Source organism: Heterodontus francisci, unplaced genomic scaffold (genome assembly GCF_036365525.1).
Source record: "Heterodontus francisci isolate sHetFra1 unplaced genomic scaffold, sHetFra1.hap1 HAP1_SCAFFOLD_761, whole genome shotgun sequence".
Taxonomy (NCBI): domain Eukaryota; kingdom Metazoa; phylum Chordata; class Chondrichthyes; order Heterodontiformes; family Heterodontidae; genus Heterodontus; species Heterodontus francisci.
Genome location: NW_027140274.1, coordinates 234,369 through 258,669, shown reverse-complemented (window position 1 = coordinate 258,669; position 24,301 = coordinate 234,369). Strand labels below are relative to the sequence as shown.

Here is a 24,301-nt window from a genome sequence, read left to right as displayed (position 1 = left end):
GAAACAAAAGGTGAGTGCCCTGAAACGTTAACTGTGTTTCTCACAGCACAGATGCTGCCAGAGCTGCTGAGCATTTCCATCACATTCTGTTTTTATTTCAGCATTTGCAGGATGTTGCTTTGATCTGAAAAAAAATGGATGATTGGCTGGGGGGTTCCAGTGAAATTCCACAGCAGCTAATAAAGCCTGACCTGTCAGTGGCTCGTTAGTGCAGGGGTATGATTCTCGCTTAGGGAGTATGGTTAATTAACATGTGAGAGATCCTGAGTTTAAATCCCAGACGAGCCCTGGTCTGCTGGCATTTTTAGATTAAGGTTATCTATTGGTTTCAGCCTTGCAGAAAGTGGAATTGACTTCCATACGGAGCTGGCTTGAGGACCAGACAACTGGATTCAAAGAGCTTGTCGACAACATTGTAATTAACTAAATGTACAGATGGCCAAGTGGGAATATAAAGTTGTTACTGCAATTGTGACCTGACTCCAAATACAACAGGACTGGGTTCTGGACTGGAATGGAATGGAATTCTTCAGTGTTTCTGTTGTTTGGCTTGCATTGACTCATCGATTTTCTTGTTTTTCACTTTGTCGATGCCTTTGAATAATTGTGGATCATTCTTCAAAGTGTCTTCTTTCACCAGGTCGTTCTGACCTCTGATGATGTTGATCGTAATCAGCTTCAATTCGCTGATAGTTTTGGAAGTGAGCAGATCTCCTTTGCTTGATTCTACAACATGGAACTCAGTCTGACATGTGGACCCATGGGAGGATTTGAATGCCACCCCTGCGTTGGAGTTGCATCCATCCAATAAGAGAGCGAGTAGAAGTGACAGTTCTGTCAGTCGAACATGAGACTTTTAATGGCAGGGTTGTGAGTTTGAGTGCCATTCTGTTTTTCCCTTTTTTAAGGCTTCTTGAGCAGAGAGTACAGGGAGTGTTTGAAATGAGCAAATCTCGCTTTGATTCAGGACTCTTACCTCTCTGCAGCATCTCGCTATGAAAGATTGAATTTGATCTCATTTCATTCTCAGCTCAGGGTCTGTGCGGCTCATTGGCACTTCTGGCTGTCTCCCGCTTCACAATCCATCAGTGCTGAGAAAGCAATGGGGAATATTACTCACATGTTGTGTTCTTTAATTTTTTGGAAAACTTGAATGTATGCATTTTCTTCCAAAATAAGGACACCGAACCATTGTTAATGTGGGGCTGAAATAGCTCAGTTGGGAGAGCGTTAGACTGAAAATCTAAAGATCCCTGGTTCAATCCCGAGTTTCAGCAATTCCGCTTCCTTATGCGTCCCTTGCCTTGGTTCTGATTTTCCGGTTGCACAATTTACTTTGCAATTATTTACCAAACACCAGTGGATTGAATTTGAGAAACAACACAGAGTCATTTACAGCATTGAAGGTGATCGTTTGGCCTATCACGTCCATGCTGGCTCTCCCCGGAGCAATCTAGTCAGTTCCACTCACCAGCTCGATCCCTTTCCTCCTGCAAGTTTCTTTCCTTCAAGTATCCATCCAATTTCCTTTTCAAATCATTGATTGTCTCTGCTTCCAGCACACTCGTGGGCCAAGTCATTACTACCCACAACATAAAAAAGTTCCACCTCATCAAGGATGGGAAATACTTATATCTTCTATATTTAGCTTATTCTCTATTTCTATGAGAATAAAATGGCAGTCAACATGAAAGGAAACCCAAAAATCTTCGAGCAGCATGTAAATGATAAGTGGGTAGTAAGAGGTTGAGTCGGGCCTATTTGGGAGAAAGAGGATAATATAAGCTTAGAGGTGCAGGGCAATGTTAATCTGCTTAATGAGTACTTTGTATCAGTGATCACTAAGGAAGTTGAATTGGACAAAATATCATTAGAAGTGAAGAGAGTAGAGGCAATGGAGAGAGGACAAATTGAGAGAGGGAGGTACTAAAAAGGCTGGCTGTGCTTCGGGTAGATAAATCACCTGATCCGGATGGCTTGCAGCCCAGGTTGCGAAAGGAAATGTGGATGCAGATAACGGAAGGGTTCAGTATAATCTTCCAATCTTCCCTGGATACCGGGGAGGTGCCAGAGGATAAACAGTGGCAAATGCGACGCCCTTATTCAAGAAAGGGTGTAAGGACAGTCTGGGTAACTACAGGCTAGTTAGATTAACAGCAGTGGTGGGTAAGGTTTTAGAAAGAATAATCAGGGTAAAAAATCAACAGTCACTTGGAGAGGTTTGAGTTAATCAAGGAGAGTGAGCATGGATTTATAAATGAAAGTTCATGCTTGACTAATCTAACTGCATTTTTTGATGAACTAACAGAGCAGGTTGATGAAGGGAATGCAGTGGATGTTGTTTATATGGATTTTAAGGAAGCGTTTGACAAGGTACCACATAAAAGGGTGGTTAACAAAATTGAGGTTCGTGGTGTTGGAGGGTCAGTGTCCAATTGGATAGAAAATTGGTTTAAGGACAGAAAACAGCGAGTCTTATGAAATGGTTCTTTGTCAGACTGGAGGATAGTCGACAGAGGTGTTCCCCAAGGGTCAGTGCTAGAATCACTGCTTTTTTTGCTCAAGATAAATGACTTTGATCTTGGAATACAGAGTAGAATCTCAAAATATCCCGATGACAACAAACTTGGAGGAGTGGCAAACAGTGAGGATGATATGAACTGCCTGCAACAGGACAATGATAGGCTAGCAGAATGGGCAGACAGGTGGCAGATGGAATTTAACAGTGATAAATGTGAGGTGATGTATTTTGGCAGAAGGAATAGGGAGAGGCAATATATACTTATTGGCACAGTTCTAAAGTGTGTGTTGGAATAGAGGGACTTGGGGTTCATGTGCATCAATCTTTGAAGGTGGCAAGACATATTGCGAGAGTGGTTCGCAAAGCATATGGGATCTTGGGCTTTATAAATAGAGGCATTGAGTACAAAAGCAGGGAAGTTATGCTGAACCATTATAAAACTCTGATTAGGCCCCAATTGGAGTGTTGCTTCCAGTTTTGCTTACCACACTTATGAAAGAATGTGAGGGTCCTTGAGAGGATGCAGAGGAAATTCACCAGAATGGATCCAGGGATGGAGGATTTTAGTTACAAGGTTAGGTTGGAAAAGCTAGGGTTGTTCTGCCTGTATCAAACGAGAGTGAGGGAAGAATTGATAGATGTGTTTTCGGCTATGACAGTTTTAAATAAGTTGGCAAGGAAACATTGTTCCCGTTAACTATTGGTACAAGGACTAGGGGACACAGATTGAAGGTTTTGGACAGGAGATACAGGGGGAATGTGCGGAAGAACTTTTTTACACAGTGATTGGTGATGATCTGTAACTCGCTGCCCACGAGGGCGGTGGAAATGGAAATAATCGAGGATTACAAAAGGAATTTGAATGGGCACTTGAAGGAAACAATTTTACAGGGCTATGGGGATCGAGCAGACAAGTAATAACTCGTCTCCACTCCGAGTATTTCTAAATCCCACACATTCAATATAATGTGAACAATTACTTCCTGTTGTGTCTCTCTCGGATTTGTAAACTTCACTGCATTGGAGTGAAGTGACATCTACTGGCAAGAAACAAGAACTGCCGTGATGAGATCAGCCATGATTGTATTGAATGGCAGAGCAGGCTCGAGGGGCTGAATTGCCGACTCCTGCTTCTGGTTCTTATGTTCATAGAATCACACAGCACAGAAGGAGGCCATTTGGCCCCATTGTGCCTCTGCTGACTCTCTAACAAAAAGATGTAATTATTCCAACCCCCTGCCTATTTCCCCATAATCCTGGAGAATTTCACTTTGAAATATTTGTCCAATTCCTTTATGAAAGTTATAATTGAATCTGTTTCCACCACCCTGTCAGACAATTCATTCCAAATCCGAATCAGTTACTGGGTAAAAAGATCTCTCCACACCTCCCCTTGACATTTTTGGCCAATTATTTTAAATCTGTGTCCTCTGGTTACTGACCCCCAGGACATTGGAAACAGTTTCTCCCTCTCTACCGTATGAAAATCCTTCATGATTCTGAACACCTCTATTAAATCTTGCCTTAACCTTCTCTACTCTGAAGAAAACAATCCCAGCTTCACCAGCCTGTCCAGAGAACTGACACCCCTCATCTCTGGGATCATTCTAGTAAATCTCCTCTGAACTGTCTCAGAAGCTTTGATGTCCTTTCTAAAGCCTGGTGCCCAGAACTGGACACATTACTCGAGCTGAGATCGAGCCAGCGATGCCCACATCCCACGAACGAATAAAAAAACGCTCCCTAACCAGTCCCCAATTCTTAAGCATTTCTAGACGCTCCCTGCCCAGTCCCCAAATCTTATTCATTTAGAAACGCTCCCTGCCCAGTCTCCAATTCTTATCGATTTACAGACGCTTCCTGACCAGTACCCTATTCTTATCGATTTACAGATGCTTCCTGACCAGTACCCAAATCTTATTCATTTAGAGACGCTCCCTGCCCAGTCCCTAATTCTTATCCATCTACAGACACTCCCTGACCAGTACCCAAATCTTATTCATTTAGAGACACTCCCTGACCAGTACCCAAATTTTATTCATTTAGAGTCGCTCCCTGCCCAGTCCCCAATTCTTATCCATTTACAGACGCTCCCTGACCAGTATCCAAATGTTATTCATTTGGAGACGCTCCCTGCCCAGTTCCCAATTCTTATCCATTTACAGACGCTCCCTGACCAGTACCCAAATTTTATTCATTTAGAGACGTTCCCTGCCCAGTCTCGAATTCTTCTCCATCTCCAGACGCTCCCTGCCCAGACCCCAATTCTTATCCATTTATAGACGCTCCCTGACCAGTACCCAAATTTTATTCATTTAGAGACGCTCCCTGCCCAGTCCCCAATTCTTATCCATTTACAGACGCTCCCTGACCAGTACCCAAATTTTATTCATTTAGAGACGCTCCCTGCCCAGTCTCCAATTCTTATCCATCTCCAGACGCTCCCTGCCCAGACCCCAATTCTTATCCATTTATGGACGCGGTTTCGGGAAGCCTCACCGGGAAAAGCTTCACCGTCGCCATCCGCAGGGATACAGATGGGATTGTTCCATGTTATTGTGGCCCGGAGGCCCTGCTCCAGCTGTGTGAGCCCGCAAAGGGCGCGGTCTTCTCGCACTTTGTGAATATCCCGCTCCAACTCCGAACCAGCAGCTCCAGCGCCTGACAGAGCTGTCTCTACTGCGCCTGCGCGCCCCGCTCCTGTAACAGATTGGGCGGATTCTAGGCCGCTGAGCATTCTGGGTACCACACCTGTCATTAATGCCATTCTTTCAGCTGATAGGTTTTATTCCGTACATTTCATGTCCTGGTATCGTCGTGAGTGTTTTCTTTTGTACCTGTCAGTGCCTGGGAGGATAGAGTCAGCTTCACTTTGTAACCATGAGTTTCTGGTGTGAGAAAGTGGTGTTTAACTCAGTATATTTCAGTTTTTGGTCTGTGACTGTGGGTATTATTCAGTACCTGTTTGTTTCTGCTATTGCTCTGTGAGTTTCACCACATATCTTTCAACAACTTGTATGTGAGCATCAGCTTTTGTCTATATCTATCAGTTTCTGAGAAGTGAGAAAGGGTTTGATTCTATCCCTATCAGTTTCTGTTACATGCATGTGTCTTTAATCTGCACCTCCTCTGAGTGTGTCTTCGTCTCTGTACTTGTAGGTGAGTATGTGTTTTGCTTTGTATCTCTCAGTCTTTGAAGTGTGAGCCTGGGTTTGTCCCTAATTTCCTTTTTACCTTGCAGTTGGGATATGAAAGAAAGATTTTTACACGTTACCTGCCAACTGCTGCTAAGTGACTGTGGGTTTCACACTGTAACTGTCAATTTCTTGTCTGGTAATGCGAAGTTTACAGTGCACCTGTCAGTTTCTAGTCTAGGACTGAGTTGGTTTTACTCTGTCCCTAGCATTCGCTGGTATGTTAGTGTGGGGTTTACATTGCACCTGTCAGTTTCTTGTATGTGAGTGTTGATTTCACTCTGAAAAGAATCATAGATCATAGAATAGTTACAGAACAAAAGGAAGCCATTCAGTTCATTGTGCTTGTGCTGCTTCTCTGCACGAGCAACTCAGCTCATGCCACAGACTCATGTATTCCATGAAAACATGCACTTTTTTTCACTTCAGATAATTATCTTTTACCATTTTGAAAGTCATGGTTGAATCAGCCTCCATCACACTCTCAAACAGTGCATATCAGATCTTAACCACTCGCTGTGCAAAATAAGTTTTTCCTCATGTTGCCTTTGGTTCCTTTGCCATTCACCTTAAATCGGTGTCCTCTGGTTACAGAGCCTTGAATAATATTCCCCATTGCTTTCTCAGCACTGATGGATTGTGAAGCAGGAGACAGCCAGAAGTCCCACTGAGCCGCACTGATCCCGAGCTGGGAATGAAATGAGATGAAGTTCAATCGTTCACAGCGAGATGCTGCAGAGAGATAAGAGTCCCGAATCAAAGTGAGACTTTCTCATAATTTTGCTGAATTTCATTTCAAACACTCCTTGTACTCTCTGCTCATGAAGCCTTAAAAAAGGGAAAAACAAAATGGCACTCCAACTCACCACCCTGAAATCAAAAGTTTAATGTTCGACTGACTGAACTGTCACTTCTACTCGGTCTCTTATTGGATGGATGCAACTGTATTCTTCAACGCAGGGGTGGCATTCAAATCCTCCCATGGGTCCACATGTCAGACTGAGTTCCATGTTGTAGACTCAAGCAAAGGAAATCTGCTCAGTTCCAAAACTATCAGTGAGTTGAAGCTCATTACGATCATCATCATCAGAGGTCAGAACTACCTGGTGAAAGAAAACACCCTGAAGAAGGATCCACAATTATTCAAAGGCATCAACAAAGTGAAAAACAAGAAAATCAATGAGGCAATGCAAGCCAAACAACAGAAATGGGAAAGGTTTCCTTTCCATACCAGAACCTTATCTGTTGTTTTTTGGAGCCAGGCTTCAGTTAAAGTTACAACTTTATATTCCTACTTGGCTCTCTGTACATTTCATTCATTCCAATTTTGTCGACAAGCTCTTTGAATCCAGCCCTCTGGTCCTCAAGCAGGCTCCATTTGGAAATCAATTCCGCCTTCTGCAAGGCTGAAACCAATCGACGACCTTAAACTACAAACACCAACAAAGAAGGGCTTGTCCAGGATTTGAACCCAGGATCTCTCACACATTAATTAATCACTTACCCTAAGCAAGAATCATACCCCGAGATCAACATGCCACTGATATCAGAACTTCCTTTTAGCTCCTGTGGAATTTCACTGGCAGCCAAAGCCAATCATCCATTTTTTTTCAGATCAAAGCAACATCCTGCAAATTCTGAAATAAAAACAGAAAGTGCTGGAAATGTTCAGAAACTCTGGCAACATCTGTGGAGAGAGAAACAGAGTTAACCTTTCAGGGCGTTTACCTTTTGTTTGAGCCATCCTTTCACACTGCTTCTGTCCACCCAATCTCACTTTCTATTCTATCTAGATTCCACCCACTCACCACCTAAATACATTTGTCATGAATTCCTCATATCTTTTAATAATGACAATTTTATATTTCTGGCCTTTGCTTTGGACTCCACCACAAGTGGTATCATGTCTCCATCAACCCAATCAAACCCATTCACTAATTCCTCACATTGCAATGTTTCTTTCACCCTGACAGACGATGGAGCATCTGCTGCTTGGTTGCAGTTCTTGCCTCCTGCCAGTAGATGTCACCTCACTCCAGTACAGTGAAGTTTACAAATCTGAGAGCCACACAAGAAGAAAAATTGTTCACATTCTAGTGAACAAGTCCCTCTATTCCTGCACACTCTTTAGAACTGTGCCATTAAGTATATATTGCCTCTCCCTATTTCTTCTGCCAAAATGCATCACCTCACACTAGTCACTATTAAATTCCATCTGCCACCTGTCTGCCCATTCTACTAGCCTATCATTCTCTTGTTGCAGGCGGTTCATTTCATCCTCACTGTTTGCCACTTCTCCAAGTTTGGTTTTATCGGCATATTTTGAGATTCTGCTCTATATTCCAAGATCCAAGTCATTTATCTGTAGCAAAAAAAAGCAGTGGTTCCAACAGTGACCCTTGGGGTCGAGCACTGTTTTCTGTACAATTGAGGTTTCCTTATTTTATATTTATTTAGAGATACAGCACTGAAACAGACCCTTCAGCCTACCGAGTCTGTGCTGACCAAAAACCACCCATTTATACTCGCCCTGCAGTAGTCCCATATTCCCTACCACCTACCTGCACTGGGAGCAATTTACAACAGCCAATTTACCTATCACCTGCAAGTCTCTGGCTGCGGGAGGAAACCAAAGCACCCAGCAAAAACCCACATGGTCACAGGGAGAACTTGCAAACTCTGCACAGGCAGTAGCCAGAATCAAACCTCGGTTTTTGGAGCTGTGAGGTTGCGGTGCTAACCACTGTGCCGCCCATGACAATGCCACTACGCCATCACCTCCCCTTATCTAAGGAAGGATAGACTTGCCACAGAGGGAATGCAATGGAGATTCACCAGACTAATCCCCTTATGATGAGAGACTGCAGAAACTGGGCCCAAATTCTCTGGAGTTTCAAAGAATGAGAGGTGATCTCATTGAAACTTCCAAAATTCTTACAGGGTGTGACAGGGTAGATATGGATAGGATGTTTCCTCTGTCTAGTGAGTCTGGAAGAAGGGGACACAGTCTCAGAATAAGGACAGGCCATTTGAGACTGAGATGAGCAGGAATTTCTTTACTCAGAGGGTGGGTAATCTGTGGAATTCTTTATCCCAGAGGGCTGTGGAGGCTCAATTACTGAACATATTCAAGACAGAAATCAATAGATTTCTAAATACTACCGGGATCAAGGGATATGGAGATAGCAGGGAGAAATGGCAAAGAGGGATATGATCAGCCACGATCTGTTTGAATTGCGGAGCAGGCTCGATGGGCTGAATGGCCTAATGCCCCTATTTCCTATGATCCTATGAATCCCAATAATGTACATCAGACGTTAGACCGAGCTATGCATTACATACCAGTTCAAAAATCCCACAGAGATTAAGACTGAAAGATACAGTATCAATTCCATTACTACAAAGTGAAGGACTTGGAGCTTGCAGACCAGCCCATGTATAAGATTGAAAGTTATGTTTTCATTCACAATCATTTTCACAGAGCTAAATATTGAATACCAATTCACAACTTGCACAGGACTACCAAATAAAACCTGCAACTGTAAAATACAGTTAATCCATATTTTAAATTAAACACAAGGCAAATAAATATTGATGCATCAAGAGAGCGGGAAACAGTGAAAGTGGAGTGGACAGGAGTCCACGCATGCTGGAGTTTGGAACAAAGTGAATAGTGACATCACAGGAAAGCTGCAAGGTGACAGGTTGTGATTAACGGCTGTTCGGGAGTAACTGTAAATAGTTAGTACACCACTGTTAGGGCGGGTGTGTAAATGGCTGGGTTATAGCATTTCAACAACAGGCAGAATAAAAAGAGTATAAATTAAGTATTAATGATAAGGGGCAAGTGAATCATTGGTGAGTTTTTTGGAGTAAGGTTTATCTTAACTAGTGAACTGTATTGATTTTTAGTGGGATTTATCAGTACTAGGAAAGTTTTATTTATAATTCTAAGGTGTTGTAGTACTGTTAAGGTTTTTTTTTAGCAGTAGCAAATGGTCAACGAATGGCAGGGGTGTTTCAACCTTGAGAGTGCACCTCCTGTGATATGTGGGAGCTCCAGGATGCTTCCACTATCTTAGAGAACATTTGTGCCAGGAAGTGCTCTCAATTGTGGCAGCTTGAGCTCTGGGTTTTGGAACTTGAGTGGCAGCTGGTGACACTGCAGTGCATTCGTGAGAAGAGAGCTACATGGATAGCACGTTTATAGATGTGGTCACCCCACAGCTTAAGAGTATGCATGGAGAGAGGGAATGGGTGATCAACAGGCAGTCAAAAAGAATCGAGTAGGTAGTGCAGGACACCCTGACTGCATGACGCTCTCCAACGGGTATTCAGTTCTGAATATGGAGGGCAGTGATGCTTCCCTGGGGAGTGCAGCCAGAGCCAAGTCCATGGCACCATGGGTGACTCAGCTGCAAATGGAGGTACAAGGAAGACTGGAAAAGCCAAAGTGATAGGTGATTCAATAGTCAAGGGAACAATCAGGCATTTCTGAAGCCGCAGACATGAATCCAGGAATGGTATGTTGCCTCCCTGGTGCCAGGATCAAGGATGTCATTGAGCAGTTACAGAGCATCCTGAAAGGGGAGGGTGAACAGCCAGCAGTTGTTGTCCACATCGGAACAAACAACATAGGTAGAAATAAGGATGTTGTCCTGCAGTCAGAATTTGGGGAGTGAGGTAAGAAATTTGCAAATGGGACATCAAAAGTAATAATCTCCGGATTACTCCCAGTGCCAAGCGCAAGTGAGTACAGGAATAGAAGAAGACAGATGAATGTGTGGCTGGAAAGATGGTGCAGGAGGAATGGCTTTAGATTCTTGGGACCGGTCAGACGAGTTGCACCTGAACAGAGCTGGGACGGAGTTCCTTGCGGGGCATTTTGCTCGAGCTGTTGGGGAGGGTTTAAATTAGTTTGGCAGGGGGATGGGGACTGGAAGGTAGAGTCAGATGGGACAAAATCAGAAATGAAAATGGAAGGCAGAGAATTAATGGATGAGTCTGGAAGACTGAGGAAACAAAGTTTAGAAAATTAAAAAAGTGTTTGGCAGTGCTCAAGTGTATCTATTTCAATGCAAGGAGTATAGCAAATAAATCAGATGAGCTGCGGACAGATAGACAGGTGGCAGTATGATATCATAGCTCTGAGAGAAACATGGCTTAAGGAGGGACAGGAATGGCAGCTCAACAGTCTTGGTTACAGGGTTTTCAGACGCGATAGGGAGGGAGATAAGAAAGGAGGGAGAGTGGCAATTTTTGTCAAAGCAACAGTATGGCAGCAATAGAAAGGGATTTTAACCACCCAAACATTAACTGAGATAGTTTTAGTGTAAAAGGAATTGAGGGAGCAGAATTCTTGTGATGCATTCAGGAGAAATATTTTAGCGAATATGTAGCAAGTCCAACAAGAGAGGACGCAGTTTTAGGAAATGAAGATGGGCAGGTGGAAGGAGTGGCAGTGGGAGAGCATTTTGGTGGTAGTGATCATAATTCAGTCAGTTTTAACATAATTATGGAAAGGACAAGGATACAACAAGAGTTAGAGTTCTCAATTGGGGCAAGGCCAACTTTACTAAGCTGAGGAGTGATTTAGCGAAAGTGGACTGGAAACAGGTACTTGAAGGTAAATCAGTGTCAGAGCAATGGGAAGAATTCAAGGCGAGATTCCAGGGGTTCAGAGTCAACATGTTCCCTCAAAGAAAAAGGGTGGGAAGGCCAAATCAAGAGAACCATGGATGTCAAGGAGCTTATGGGTATGATATGGCAGTAAAGGAAAAATTATGCCCGACACAGAGAACTCAATACTACAGAAAGCCGAGAGGTCTATAGAATGTGGAGGGGGGAAATCAACATTGAAATTAGGAAAACTAAGAGAGGCATGAAAGAATATTGGCAATCAAAATCAAGGTAAACACAAAGATGTTTTATCAATACATTAAGAGTAAAAGGATAACTAAGGAAAGAGTAGGGCACAGAAAAGACCATAAAGGTAACCTATATGTAGGGCAGAAGATGTTGGCATTGTTCTTAATAAATACTTTGCATCTGTCTGCACAAAAGAGGGGGACGATGCAGATATTGTAGATACGGAATAGGGGTGTGAAGTATTGGATATGATCAACGGAGGGAGAGAGGACATACTAATGGAATTAGCTTATTTGTAAGTTGATAAATCACTCGGGATGGATGAAATGTACCCCAGGCTGTTAAAAGAAGCAAGAGAGGAAATAGCGGAAGGTCTGACCATCGTTTTCCAGACCTCATTGGATACAGGTGTTGTGCTGGAGGATTGGAGGACTGCTAACATTGTACCTCTGTTTAAAAAGGGAGTGAGGGCTAGACCGAATAATTACAGGCCAGTCGGTCTAACCTCAATAGTGGGAAAATTATTGGAATCTATTCAGAGAGACAGGATAAAATGTCACTTAGAAAGGCACAGATTAATCAAGGATAGTCAGCATGGATTTGTTAAGGTAAGATCTTGTCTGAACAACTTGATCGAAATTTTGAAGAATTAACAAGGAAAATAGATGAGGGTAGTGCAGTTTATGATGTGGTCTACATGGATGTAAATGTAGGGGGCATGATCAAGAAGTTTGCAAATGACACAAAGATTGGCCATGTGGCAAATAGCAAGGAGGATAACTGTAGGCTGCAGGAAGATCTTGATGGTCTGGTCAGATGGGCAGAAAAATGGCAAATTGAATTCAATCCAGAGAAGTGTGAGGTGATGCATTTGGGGAGGTCAAACAAGGCAAAGGAATACACGATTAATAGGAAAATGCTGAGAGGTGTAGAGGAAGTGAGGGACCTTGGAGTAAATGTCCACAGATCCTTGAAGGTAGCAGGACAGATCGATAAAGTGGTAAAAAGGCATATGGAATCCTTTTTTTTTCGACGAGGTATAGAATATAAGAGCAGGGAGGTTGTACTGTAACTGTATAAATCATTAGTCAGGCCACAACTTGAGTACTGTGTGCAGTTCTGATCACCTCATTACAGAAAGGATGTAATTGCCCTGGAGAGGGTACAGAGGAGATTTACGAGGATGTTGCCGGGACTGGAAAAATGCAGCTATGGGGAAAGATTGGATAGGATGGAGCTGTTCTCCTTGGAACAGAGGAGGCTGAGGGGTGATCAGACTGAAATGTACAACATTTTGCGGGGCCTGTATAGAGTTGAAGTGAAGGGCCTGTTCACCTTAGCAGAGAGGTCAGTGACTAGGGGAATAGATTGAAAGTTATTGGTATAAAGATTACAGAGGAGATGAGGAAAAGTTTTTTTTCAGCCAGAGGGTGGAGGGGGTCTGGAACTCACTGCCTGATAGGGGAGTTGAGACAGAAACCCTCAACTCATTCAAAATGAGTCTGGATATACACCTCAAATGACGTAATCTGCAGGGTTATGCACCAAATGCTGAAAGGTGGGATTAGAATGGGTGGACAGTTTTCATCTGGCACAGACACAATGGGCCAATTGGCCTCTTCCTGTGCCATAAACGTACTTTGATTCTATAAATTACCCAGCTGCTGCAGTGGAATTTGAACTCATGTCTCTGGTCCATTAGTGGAGACTTTTGGATTACTCGTCCTGTAAAGTAACCACAAAATCACCATACCCCTGGATGAGAGTTTTGACAGGTTTGTAATTTTATTTTCAGATACGGCACTGAAACAGGCCCCCTTCAACCCACCGAGTCTGTGCCAACCAACAACCACCCATATACACTAATCCTACATTAATCCCATATTCCCTCCCACATCTTCACACGAGGGGCAATTTACCTAACAACCTGCAATTCTTGGGCTGTAAGAGGAAACTGGAGCACACAGCAGAAATCCACGCGGTCACAGGGAGAACTTGCAAACTCTGCAGAACTGAACCCAGGTCAGTGGAGCTTTGAATCTGCAATGCTAACCACTGCGCCACTGTGTCGCCATAATGTGGAGTTCAGTCTACACAAATGGAATTGATAATCTATTTCACTCTGATCATGTATGAGATGTTTTTGGCTGGAAAATAATGCGTATCATAGACAACTGTATTTTTTATTTCCGCAGTCTGGGTGAGTTCTGTCCAGGCATCTAATTTACATCACAGTTTACACTTCATATCAGCATTGCTCAATCTGATACTGTATGTGATTTTTGGGCTGGCAATGATTAGATCAATCTACACTAATGGAATTGATACTGTATGAGTTTTTGGAATAGTATGTAATGTTTAGGTCAATGTGCACTAATAGAATTGATACTGTATTTCAATTTGATATTGTATGAGTTTTAGAATGGTATATAATGTTTAGATCAATCTACACTAATGGAATTAATACTGTATTTCAGTTTGATATTGGATGAGGTTTTAGAATGGTATATAATGTTTAGATCAATCTACACTAATGGAATTAATACTGTATTTCAGTTTGATATTGTATGAGTTTTTAGAATGGTATATAATGATTAGATCAATCTACACTAATCGAATTGATTCTGTATCTTTCAATTTCACAGCATGGGTGAGTTCTGAACTGGTATCTAATTTGTGTCTCAGCTTACAATATCTTTCAGCACCTTTGAAACTTTCACTGCAATGAATGTTGAACTTGTATGTAACTTGTATCTCAGGGTACACTATGGGGATGTTTAAACATCCTTTATAATGAATGGGTATGAGCTTTGGGTATGATATTTAATTTAAATCTCAGGGTACATCATTAGCTTAGATTCTGCGCCATTCAATTAATACCGTGTGCCAATTCTATCTGATATTTAATTGCTCGCTGAGTCTGCATTATATTTAGATTGACACATTGTATTTCAATCTGCTAGTGGGTGTGATTTTGACCTGGGATTGATGCATCTGACTGTCAGTGGGACTGAATTGGGGCGAAATGGAAATAATTTCTTTTTCTCCTGCTTTGTTCGATTGAAAATGTGTCTCTGGAACTTGGAATCAATGTGGGCCTGACTACTTCTGCAGTCTGAGACTAGGGAACTGATGAACTGTCTATCCCTCTGTCCTCTGAGTGATAATGTACCTACTGTGTGTGAGAGGAGTTGGCTGCACTGTTCCTTGTGCCTCGAGTGCAGCAACCATCACATTCATCACGATACCTTCAAGTATTTGCCTCTATGAAGAAAAAATATATCTTATAACTCAAGAACAGGTGAGGGGCAAAATATCAAAGAGGTGAATTTAATTTCTCAATTAATAATCATTAAGAACACCCACTAATGAAAACCAGTGTCATTATCAGCCTCCACTGAAGTACTGAAGCTCCCAGCTCCTGCATCACAAGTGTTCTGGGCAGATCCATACAGACAAAACACTGCATTGGGATCATGCCAACTGCTCTATGCTCCACACATATTTCCAGCCATCCTGCTTCATATGCACACATTTTAAAAAATGAAGCCCGATATGTATATCCCTCAATTCATTTCTCCCCATACACTTGTTCATTTGTTCCACCTCCCCTTAAGTGCATCAATACTATTCACCCCAACCTCTCCCTGTGATAGCAAATTCCAGATTCTATCCATTCACTGCATAAATACATTTTTCATGACTTCCTCATTGGTTTTATGAATGTTGATTTTATATTTTTGGCTCTTATTTCAGAAACCACCACAAGTGGAAACATGTCTCTGTGTATTCTGTAAAAGCCCTTCACTATTTCCTCACTTTTTTTCATTTGTTCCTGGGACATAGGCATCGCTGGCAATGCCAGCATTTATTGCCCATTACAAATTGCCCTTGACAAAGTGGTGGTGAGCTGCCTTCTTGAGCCGCTGCAGTCCTTGAGATGCAGGAATACCAACAGTGCTGTTTGGAAGGGAGTTCCAGGATTTTTACCCAACGACAATGAAGGAATGGCGATACAGTTCCAAGTCAGGATGGTGTGTGGCTTGGAGAGGGACTTGCTGGTGGTAGTGCTCCCTTGCATCTGCTGCCCTTGTCCTTCTCGGTAGTAGAGGTTCAGAGTTTGGAAGGTACTGTTGAAAGAGCCTTAGTGTGTTGCTGTAGTGCATCATGTAGATTGTACACACTGCTGCCACTGTGCATTAGTGGTGAATGGAGTGAATGTTGAAGCTGCTGGATGGGGGCAATCAAACAGGCTACTTGAGTGTTGTTGGAGCTGCACTCATCCAGGCAAGTGGAGAGTATTCCATCAAACTCCTGACTGGTGCCTCGTCAATGGTGGAATGATGTAAAGATGTGGGGAGACAGGAGGTAAGTTGCTCACTGCAGAATTCCTAGCCTCTGACCTGCTTTTGTAGCAAATGCATTTATGTGGCTGGTCCAGTTCAGTTTATGGTCAATGGTAACTCCCCCAATGTTGATGGTGGGGGTTTCAGTGATGGCAATGCCATTGAACATCAAGGGGAAATGATTAGATTCTCTCTTGTTTGAGATGGTCATTGCCTGGCATTTATGTGACGCAAATGTTATTAACCACTTATCAGCCCAAGCCTGGATGTTGTCCAGGTCTTGCTACATCTGGACACGGGCTGCTTCAGTATCTGAGGAGTCATGAATGGTGCTGAACATTGTGCAATCATCAGTGAACATCCCCACTTTCGGCCTTGTGATCCCACTTCTGATAAGTTGTCTTTTGACTTAACTAGAGGCATTTGGGAGCGGCGATGAAGAGCAAACAGAGAGCACGAAAGAATATTGACAAGCAAAATCAAAATGGATCCAAAGATGTTTCATCAATACATTGGAGTAAGAGGCAACTGAGGAAAGAGTAGGGCCCATCAGGGTGGAAGATGTGGGTATGTTTGTTAATGAATACTTTACTGTCTTCACAAATGAGGGGGTGATGCATATATTGTAATTAAGGAGAAGGAGTGTGAAGTATTGGACATGATAAACTGAGGGAGAGAAGAAGTATAAATGGGATTAGCATCCTTGAAAGTGGATAAATCATCAGGGCCGGATGAAATGTACCCCAGGAGGTTAACAGAAGCCAGGAAGGAAATAGTGGAAGGTCTGACCATCAGTTTCCAATCCCTCACTGGATACAGGTGTGATGCCAGAAGATGGGAGGTCTCGTAACGTTGCAATAAAAGCAAAATTCTGCAGATGCTGGAAATCTGAAATAAAAGCTATTAGCGCTGGAAATACACAGCAGGTCTGGCAGCATCTGTGGAGAGAGAAGCAAAGTTAATGTTTCTATTCTGATGAAAGGTCACTGACCTGAAATGTTAACTTTGTTTCTCTCTCCACAGATGCTGCCAGACCTGCTGTGTATGTCCAGCACTTTTTGTTTTTATTGCTAACATTGCACCATTGTTGAAAAAGGAAGCGAGGGAACAATTAAAGGCCAGTCAGCCTAACCTCAATAGTGGGCGAATTATTGGAATTAATTCTGAGAGACAGGATAAACTGTCACTTAGAAAGGCACAGATTAATCAGTATCATCAGCATGGATTTGTTCAGGGAAGCTCCTGTCTGACGAACTTGATTGAATTTTTTGAAGAAGTAACAATGAGGATTGTGAGGATAGTGCAGTTGATGTGGTTGACATGGATTTTAGCAAGGCTTTTGACAAGGTCCCACATGGCAAACTGGTTAAAAAAACATAAAAGCGCATGCGATCCAGGGGAATGTAGCAAGCTGGATACAAAATTGGTTCAGTGGCAGGAAACAAGAAGGAATTGGTTACAGGTGTTTTTGCAACTGGAGGACTGTTTCCAGTGGTGTTCCACAGGGCTCAGAACTAGGTCCCCTGCTTTTTGTGGTATATATTAATGATATGGACATAAATGTAGAGGGCACAATCAAGATGTTTGCAGATGACACAGAAATTGTCCGTGTTGTTGAAAGGGAGGAGGATAGCTGTACACTACAGCAAGATATCAATAGACTGGTCAGGTGGGCAGAAAAGTGGTAAATGGAATTCAAATTGGACAAGTGTGAGGTGATGCATTTGGGAGGTCAAAAAAGGCAAAGGAATACACAATTAATGGGAGAACACTGAACGGTGCAGAGGAAGTGAGGGACGTTGGAGTGAATGTCCACAGATCCCTGAAGTAGCAGTACAGGTCAATAAGGTGGTTCAGCAGGTATATGGAATCCTTTCCTTTATTAACTGAGGTATAAAGTATAAGGGTGACCTGGTATCCATGTCAATAAGTCACTGACAGCTAACATGCAGGTGCAGCAAGCAATTAGAAAGGCTAATAGTATGTTAGCCTTTATCACAAGAGGATTTGAGTACAGGATTAGTGAATTCTTGCTTCAATTGTATAGAACCTTGGTTAGACCGTACTTGGAGTACTGTGTGCAGTTTTGGTCTCCTTACCTTAGGAAGGATATTATTGCCATGGAAGGAGTTCAACGAAGGTTCATCAGACTTGTTCCTGGGATGGTGGGACTGTTCTATGAAGAGAGATTGGGGAACTGGGACTGTATTCTCTAGAGTTTCGAAGAATGAGAGGTGATCTCATTGAAACCTACAAAATACTTAAAGGACAGTCAGGGTAGATGCAGCTGAGATGTTTCCCCTGGTTGGGGAGTCGAGAACCAGGGGACGCATTTTCAAAATAAGGGGGAAGCCACTTAGGAAAGAGATGAGGAGAAATGTTGTTCCTCAGAGGGTTGTAAATCTTTGGAATTCTGTACCCCAGAGGGCTGTGGAAGCTCAGTCATTGAGCATGTTTAAAGCAGAGATTGACAGATTTCTAAATACAAATGACATAAGGGAATATGACGAAAGTGTGGGGAAAAGGACATTGAAGTGGATGATCAGCCATGATCATATTGAATGGCGGGGCAGACTCGATGGGCTGAATGGCCGACTCCTGTTCCTATGTCCCGAACCCCACATGATCAGCGAGGCACAGCCTCAGACCGACTTGTCGGGTGGTGTAAACATATATCACTGCTTCTGATCTTCACCAGAACAGAGAGTGAGATGTAACATTGATCATCAAACAGACTGTGAGAGAATGCAACAGAATAAAACACATGGAGAGACACTGTGGAATAACAAATAGATTAGATTGGAATGTTGAATTCTGATTGGAATGGATAAAACACCAGAAACAACAGATTAAATTGGGATTCTCATCACCATATTGATCTGAGACAGAAAAGCGAAACTGATGGAAAGAAGGGAAGAAGGAAGAAAAGAAAGAATGGAACTGTTCAATTTTTTTCAGTTTTTTCACTCGCCCATCAAAGCTGGATTAAAAAAAGTTGCAAATAACAGAGAATTTCACCAAAAAGGGAGATTAAACGCTGCAGAAAGCTTGGATCGAAGGATGTCCCAACAGATCACCTGTTTGACTGTCTCCTCACTGGGGGATTTCAATCAGTCAGCAATATTATTCGCTACCTTTTTTTTGTTAATGAACCCAGAACTGTGACTTGGTGTTAATATCTGTGTTCCGACTCCTGAATAATATAATTGTGAGTTTCTCGATATTTTCTGGACACATTTCCTGCTGAAAGAACTAAGAACTCTTTTCTCATTTACACAATACTATAGACACACTCATCAAGCCTCTGAAGCTTGCATCCTTGGTGCTGCTCTCTCTTCTCCCAAACCTCATCTCATGTGACTGTTACATCATCACTCTGACAGTGGGAGGGGTTGATCCCACTGTCTTCAGCATTAACCCTTTACATCCTTATACTGCACTGTCTGTCCTAAAAAATCAGTGGAGGGAACTTGATTTATCGAAACACCAACAGCTGCCAGTTGAAAATCAACTCAACCCATCAGAGAGAGAGAGAGAGAGAGACTGTCAGAGAACTTCCTGCATCCAGTCCTGACCCTGTCACACTCAGCAGATGCCCACCCAGACCCCACTCTCATCAACACTGAACATTTTTACTGAGACACTTCAAATACTGTTTATAAAAGGCAGGAAAGGTCAAAGTTCACACAGTTGTATTGAATAGAACAAAGTTTAATATATTCTGAACTTTTCTCGGTAACCACGAGACATAGGTTTTCTTATTTGGTTACTTTGATTTTTCTTGTTCCTGACTGACAAATATTCCAAACCTCAGATAAACACAGTTGTGGGCGGCACAGTGGCGCAGTGGTTCGCACCGCAGCTTCACAGCTTCAGGGACCCGGGTTCGATTCCGGGTACTGCCTGTGTGGAGTTTGCAAGTTCTCCCTGTGTCTGCGTGGGTTTTCTCCGGGTGCTCCGGTTTCCTCCCACAAGCCAAAAGACTTGCAGGTTGGTAGGTAAATTGGCCATTATAAATTGCCACTAGTATAGGTAGGTGGTCGGGAAATATAGGGACAGGTGGGGATGTTTGGTGGGTGGGAATGTCGGATTAGTCTAAATGGGTGGTTGATGTTCGGCACAGACTCGGTGGGCCGAAGGGCCTGTTTCAGTGCTGTATCTAAAATCTAATCTCCCACTTGCGTCATGTCCCAGTCTCGGTTAAAAGCAACACATAATGACACAAACACTCTGCAACACAGAACACGGTCCTTCAGTGAGATTAATGTCAAGCTGTTTTCCAGGTTGAATGGAACGGTGAACAAATGTCTATCAAAGATGTTACCTTTGAAATATCAGGACTGAATTTCTGGACAAGGAGGAACAGCCATTCCAAACTCACATCCTTTACAAAGGTTGTTTTCTCCTGTGACTGAAATTCATCATGTAACTTGAATTATGAGTTCAAGCTCACAAGACACAGATGTGAATTTCTAAAGCATGTTGTTAATAATGACATGAGGCTCTGCTGGGAGTTGAACCCAGAATCTCCTATTTAATAGGCAGGTGTTTTAGCCAACGAAGCGACAGAACCAAATAACTAATGTTTCTCCAGTTGAAATCAGAAGAGGGCACTATATTCTCATCCCATTTCTCCACTGGTCACAACATATTTTAAACATTTCTCACTTCCTGAAACAGTCAATCATATACTCTATTTTTCTCTGTACTGAGAATGAATGTTTTGGAAAAAAATACATACATTCAATTGTTTCTGAAAGGTTACAGAACACAACATATGAGTAATATTCCCCATTGCTTTCTCAGCACTGATGGATTGTGAAGCGGGAGACAGCCAGAAGTCCCACTGAGCCACACTGACCCTGAGCTGAGAAAGAAATGTGATAAAGTTCAATCTCTCACAGCGAGATGCTGCAGAGAGAGGAGTCCCGAATCAAAGTGAGTCTTTCTCATACTGTTGTTGAATTTCATGTCACACACTCCTTGTACTCTCTGCTAATGAAGCCCCCAAAAAAGGGAAAAACAGAATGGCACTCAAACTCACAACCCTGAGATTAAAAGTCTCATGTTCGACTGACTGAACTGTCACTTCTACTCAGTCTCTTATTGGATGGATGCAACTGTATGCTCCAATGCAGGGGCAGCTTTCAAATCCTCCCATGGATCCACATGTCAGTCTGAGTTACATGTTGTAGACTTAAGCAAAGGAAATCTGCTCAGTTCCAAAACTATCCGTGAGTTGAAGCTGATTACGATCAACATCATCAGAGGTCAGAACTACCTGGTGAAAGAAAACACCCTGAAGAAGGATCCACGATTCTTCAAACGCATCAAAAAAGTGAAAAACCAATAAATCCATGAGTTAATCCAAACCAAACAACAGAAACACAGAAGAATTCCATTCCATACCAGATACTAGTCGTGTTGTTCCTGTATCCAGCTCTCAGTTACTGCTCCACCTTCATACACCCCCTTGGTGATCTGTACATTTTGTTCATTTCAATTTTGTCGACAGGCTCTTTGAATCCAGTTCTCTGGTCCTCAAACAGGCTCCGCATGAAAGTCAATTCCGCCTGCTGTCAGGCTGCAACCGATCGATGACCTTCAACTAAAAACACAAAAGAGAATGGGCTCGTCCGGGAGTTTAACCCAGGACCTCTCGCATATTAACCAATTGTCTATCCAAAGCAAGAATCATACCTCTAGACCAACAAGCCACTTACAATACATGTATGTTTAGCTTCTGTGGAAAAGCTGTTCATCCATTTTTTTTCAGATCAAAGCAACATCCTGTAAATGCTGAAATCATAACAGAAAGTGTTGGAAATGTTCAACAGCTCTGGCAGCATCTGTGGAGAGAGAAACACAGTTAACGTTTCAGGGTGTTCACCTTTTGTCTCAGCCATCCTTTCAGACTGCTTCTGTCCATCAAATCTCACTTTCTATTCTATCCACATTCTAACCATTCACTATGCAATTACATTTTTCATGAATTCCTCATTTCTTTTATGAATGCCAATTTCATATTTCCGGCCCTTGCTTCGGACACCACCACAAGTGGAATCATGTCTCCATCTACCCAATCAAACCACTTCGCTATTTCCTCACATTGCAATGTTTCTTTAACCCTGACAGGCAATGGAGTTTCTGCCGCTTGATTGCAGTTCTTGTTTCCTGCCAGTAGATGTCACCTCACTCCAATACAGTGAAGTTTACAAATCTGAGAGAGACACAACAGGAAATAATTGTTCACATGATAGTGAATGTGTGGGATTTCGAAACACGAGGAGTGGAGACGAGTTATTATTGCATTTTGTCAAAACAAACATAACTTATAATGTTGTGTTAAATCCATCACTCTGTTTTCTTGACTCTGCGAGTGACCTGGAGTCATTGAGTCACTGAGTCATTTGTGGGATAAAAGGAGGCCATTCGCCCCATCGAATCCATGGCGGCTCTCCAGGGAACGATCCAGTCAGTCCCACTCGAATGCTCGATCCCCGTAGCCCTGTAAATTTATTTCCTTCAAGGGCCCATCCAAATTCCTTTTGTAATCATCGATTGTTTCCACTTCCATCACCCTCATGGGCAGCGAGTTGCAGATCATTACCAATCACTGTGTAAAAAAGGTTCTTCCGCACATTCCCCCTGCATCTCTTGCCCAAAACATTCAATCTGTGTCCCTAGTCCTTGTACCAATAGTTCATGGGAACAATTTTTCCTTGCCAACTTATCTAAAACTGTCATAGCCTTATACACCTCTATCAATTCTCCCCTCTATCTCCTTTGATACAGGCAGAACAACCCTAACTTTTCCAGCCTAACCTTGAAACTATAATCCTCCATACCTGGAACCATTCTGGTAAATCTCTTCTGCATCCTCTCAAGGGTCCACACATTCTTTCTAAAGTTTGGTGAGCAGAACTGGACGCAACACTCCAATTGGGGCCAAACCAGAGCTTTATAATGGTTCAGCATAATTCCCCTGCTTTTGTACTCAATGCCTCTATTTATAAAGCCCAAGATCCCATCTACTTTGCTAACCACTCTCGCAATATGTCTTGCCAACTTCAAAGATTGATGGACATGCACCCAAGTCCCTCTACTCCTGCACATTCTTCACAACTGTAGCATTGAGTATATATTGTCTCTCCCTATTCCTTCTGCTAAAATACATCACCTCACATCAGTCACTATTAAATTCCAGCTGCCACCTGTCTGCCCATTCTGCTAGCCTATCACTGTCCTGTTGCAAACAATTCATATCATCCTCACTGTTTGCCACTCATCCAGGTTTGGTGTTATCGGCATATTTTGAGATTCTACTCTATATTTCAAGATCCAAGTCATTTATCTGTAGCAAAAAAAGCAGTGATTCTAGCACTTACCCCTGGGGAGCACCACTGTCGACTATCCTCCAGTCTGACAAAGAACCATTTAATATGACTCACTGTTTTCTGTCCTTAAGCCACTTTTCTATCAAATTGGACACTGATCCTCCTATTCCATGAACCTCAATTTTGTTAACCACCCTTTTATGTGGTACCTTATCAAATATTTTCATAAAATCCATATAAACAACATCCACTGCATTCCCTTCATCAACCTGCTCTGTTAGTTCATCAAAAAATGCTGTCAAGATTAGTCAAGCATGAACTCCCATTTATAAATCCCTGCTCGCTATCCTTAATTAACTCAAACCTCTCCAGTGACTGTTGATTTTTTACCCTGATTATTCTTTCTAAAACCTTACCCACCACTGCTGTTAATCTAACTGGCCTGTAGTTACCCAGACTGTCCTTACAGCCTTTCTTGAATAAGGGTGTCACATTTGCCTCTGTTCAATCCTCTGGCACCTCCCCCGTATCCAGGGAAGATTGGAAGATTATAACAAGCCCTTCTGTTATCTGCATACGCATTTCCTTTTGCAACCTGGGATGTCAGCCATCCGTACCAGGTGATTTATCTACCCTAAGCACAGCCTGCCTTTTTAGTAGCTCCCTCTCTCAATTTGTACCCGATCCATTGCCTCTACTCTCTCCGCTTCTACTGATATTTTGTCAGAATCCAATTCCTTCGTGATCACTGATACAAAGTACTCATTAAATATATTAACATTGCCCAGCACCTCTCAGCATGTACTATCCTCTTTGTCTTTAATAAGGCCCACTCCACCACTTACTACCCACTGATTACTTATATACTGCTCAAAGATCTTTGGGTTCCCTTTCATGTTGACTGCCATTCTCTTCTCATAGAAATAAACAATAAGCTAAATATAGAAGATATAAATATTTCCCATCCTTGATGAGGTGGAACTTTTTATGTTGTGGGTGGTAATGACCTGACCCACGAGTGAGGTGGAAGCAGAG

At 42.5% G+C, this 24,301-nt stretch overlaps 1 non-coding gene across 1 annotated transcript; it reads left to right on the top strand.

The window, feature by feature from the left end:
• Positions 1-1,204: 1,204 nt before the first annotated feature.
• Positions 1,205-1,277, top strand: trnaf-gaa (transfer RNA phenylalanine (anticodon GAA)). Its single transcript has one exon. It is a non-coding gene; the product is annotated as a tRNA-Phe (tRNA).
• Positions 1,278-24,301: the final 23,024 nt, after the last annotated feature.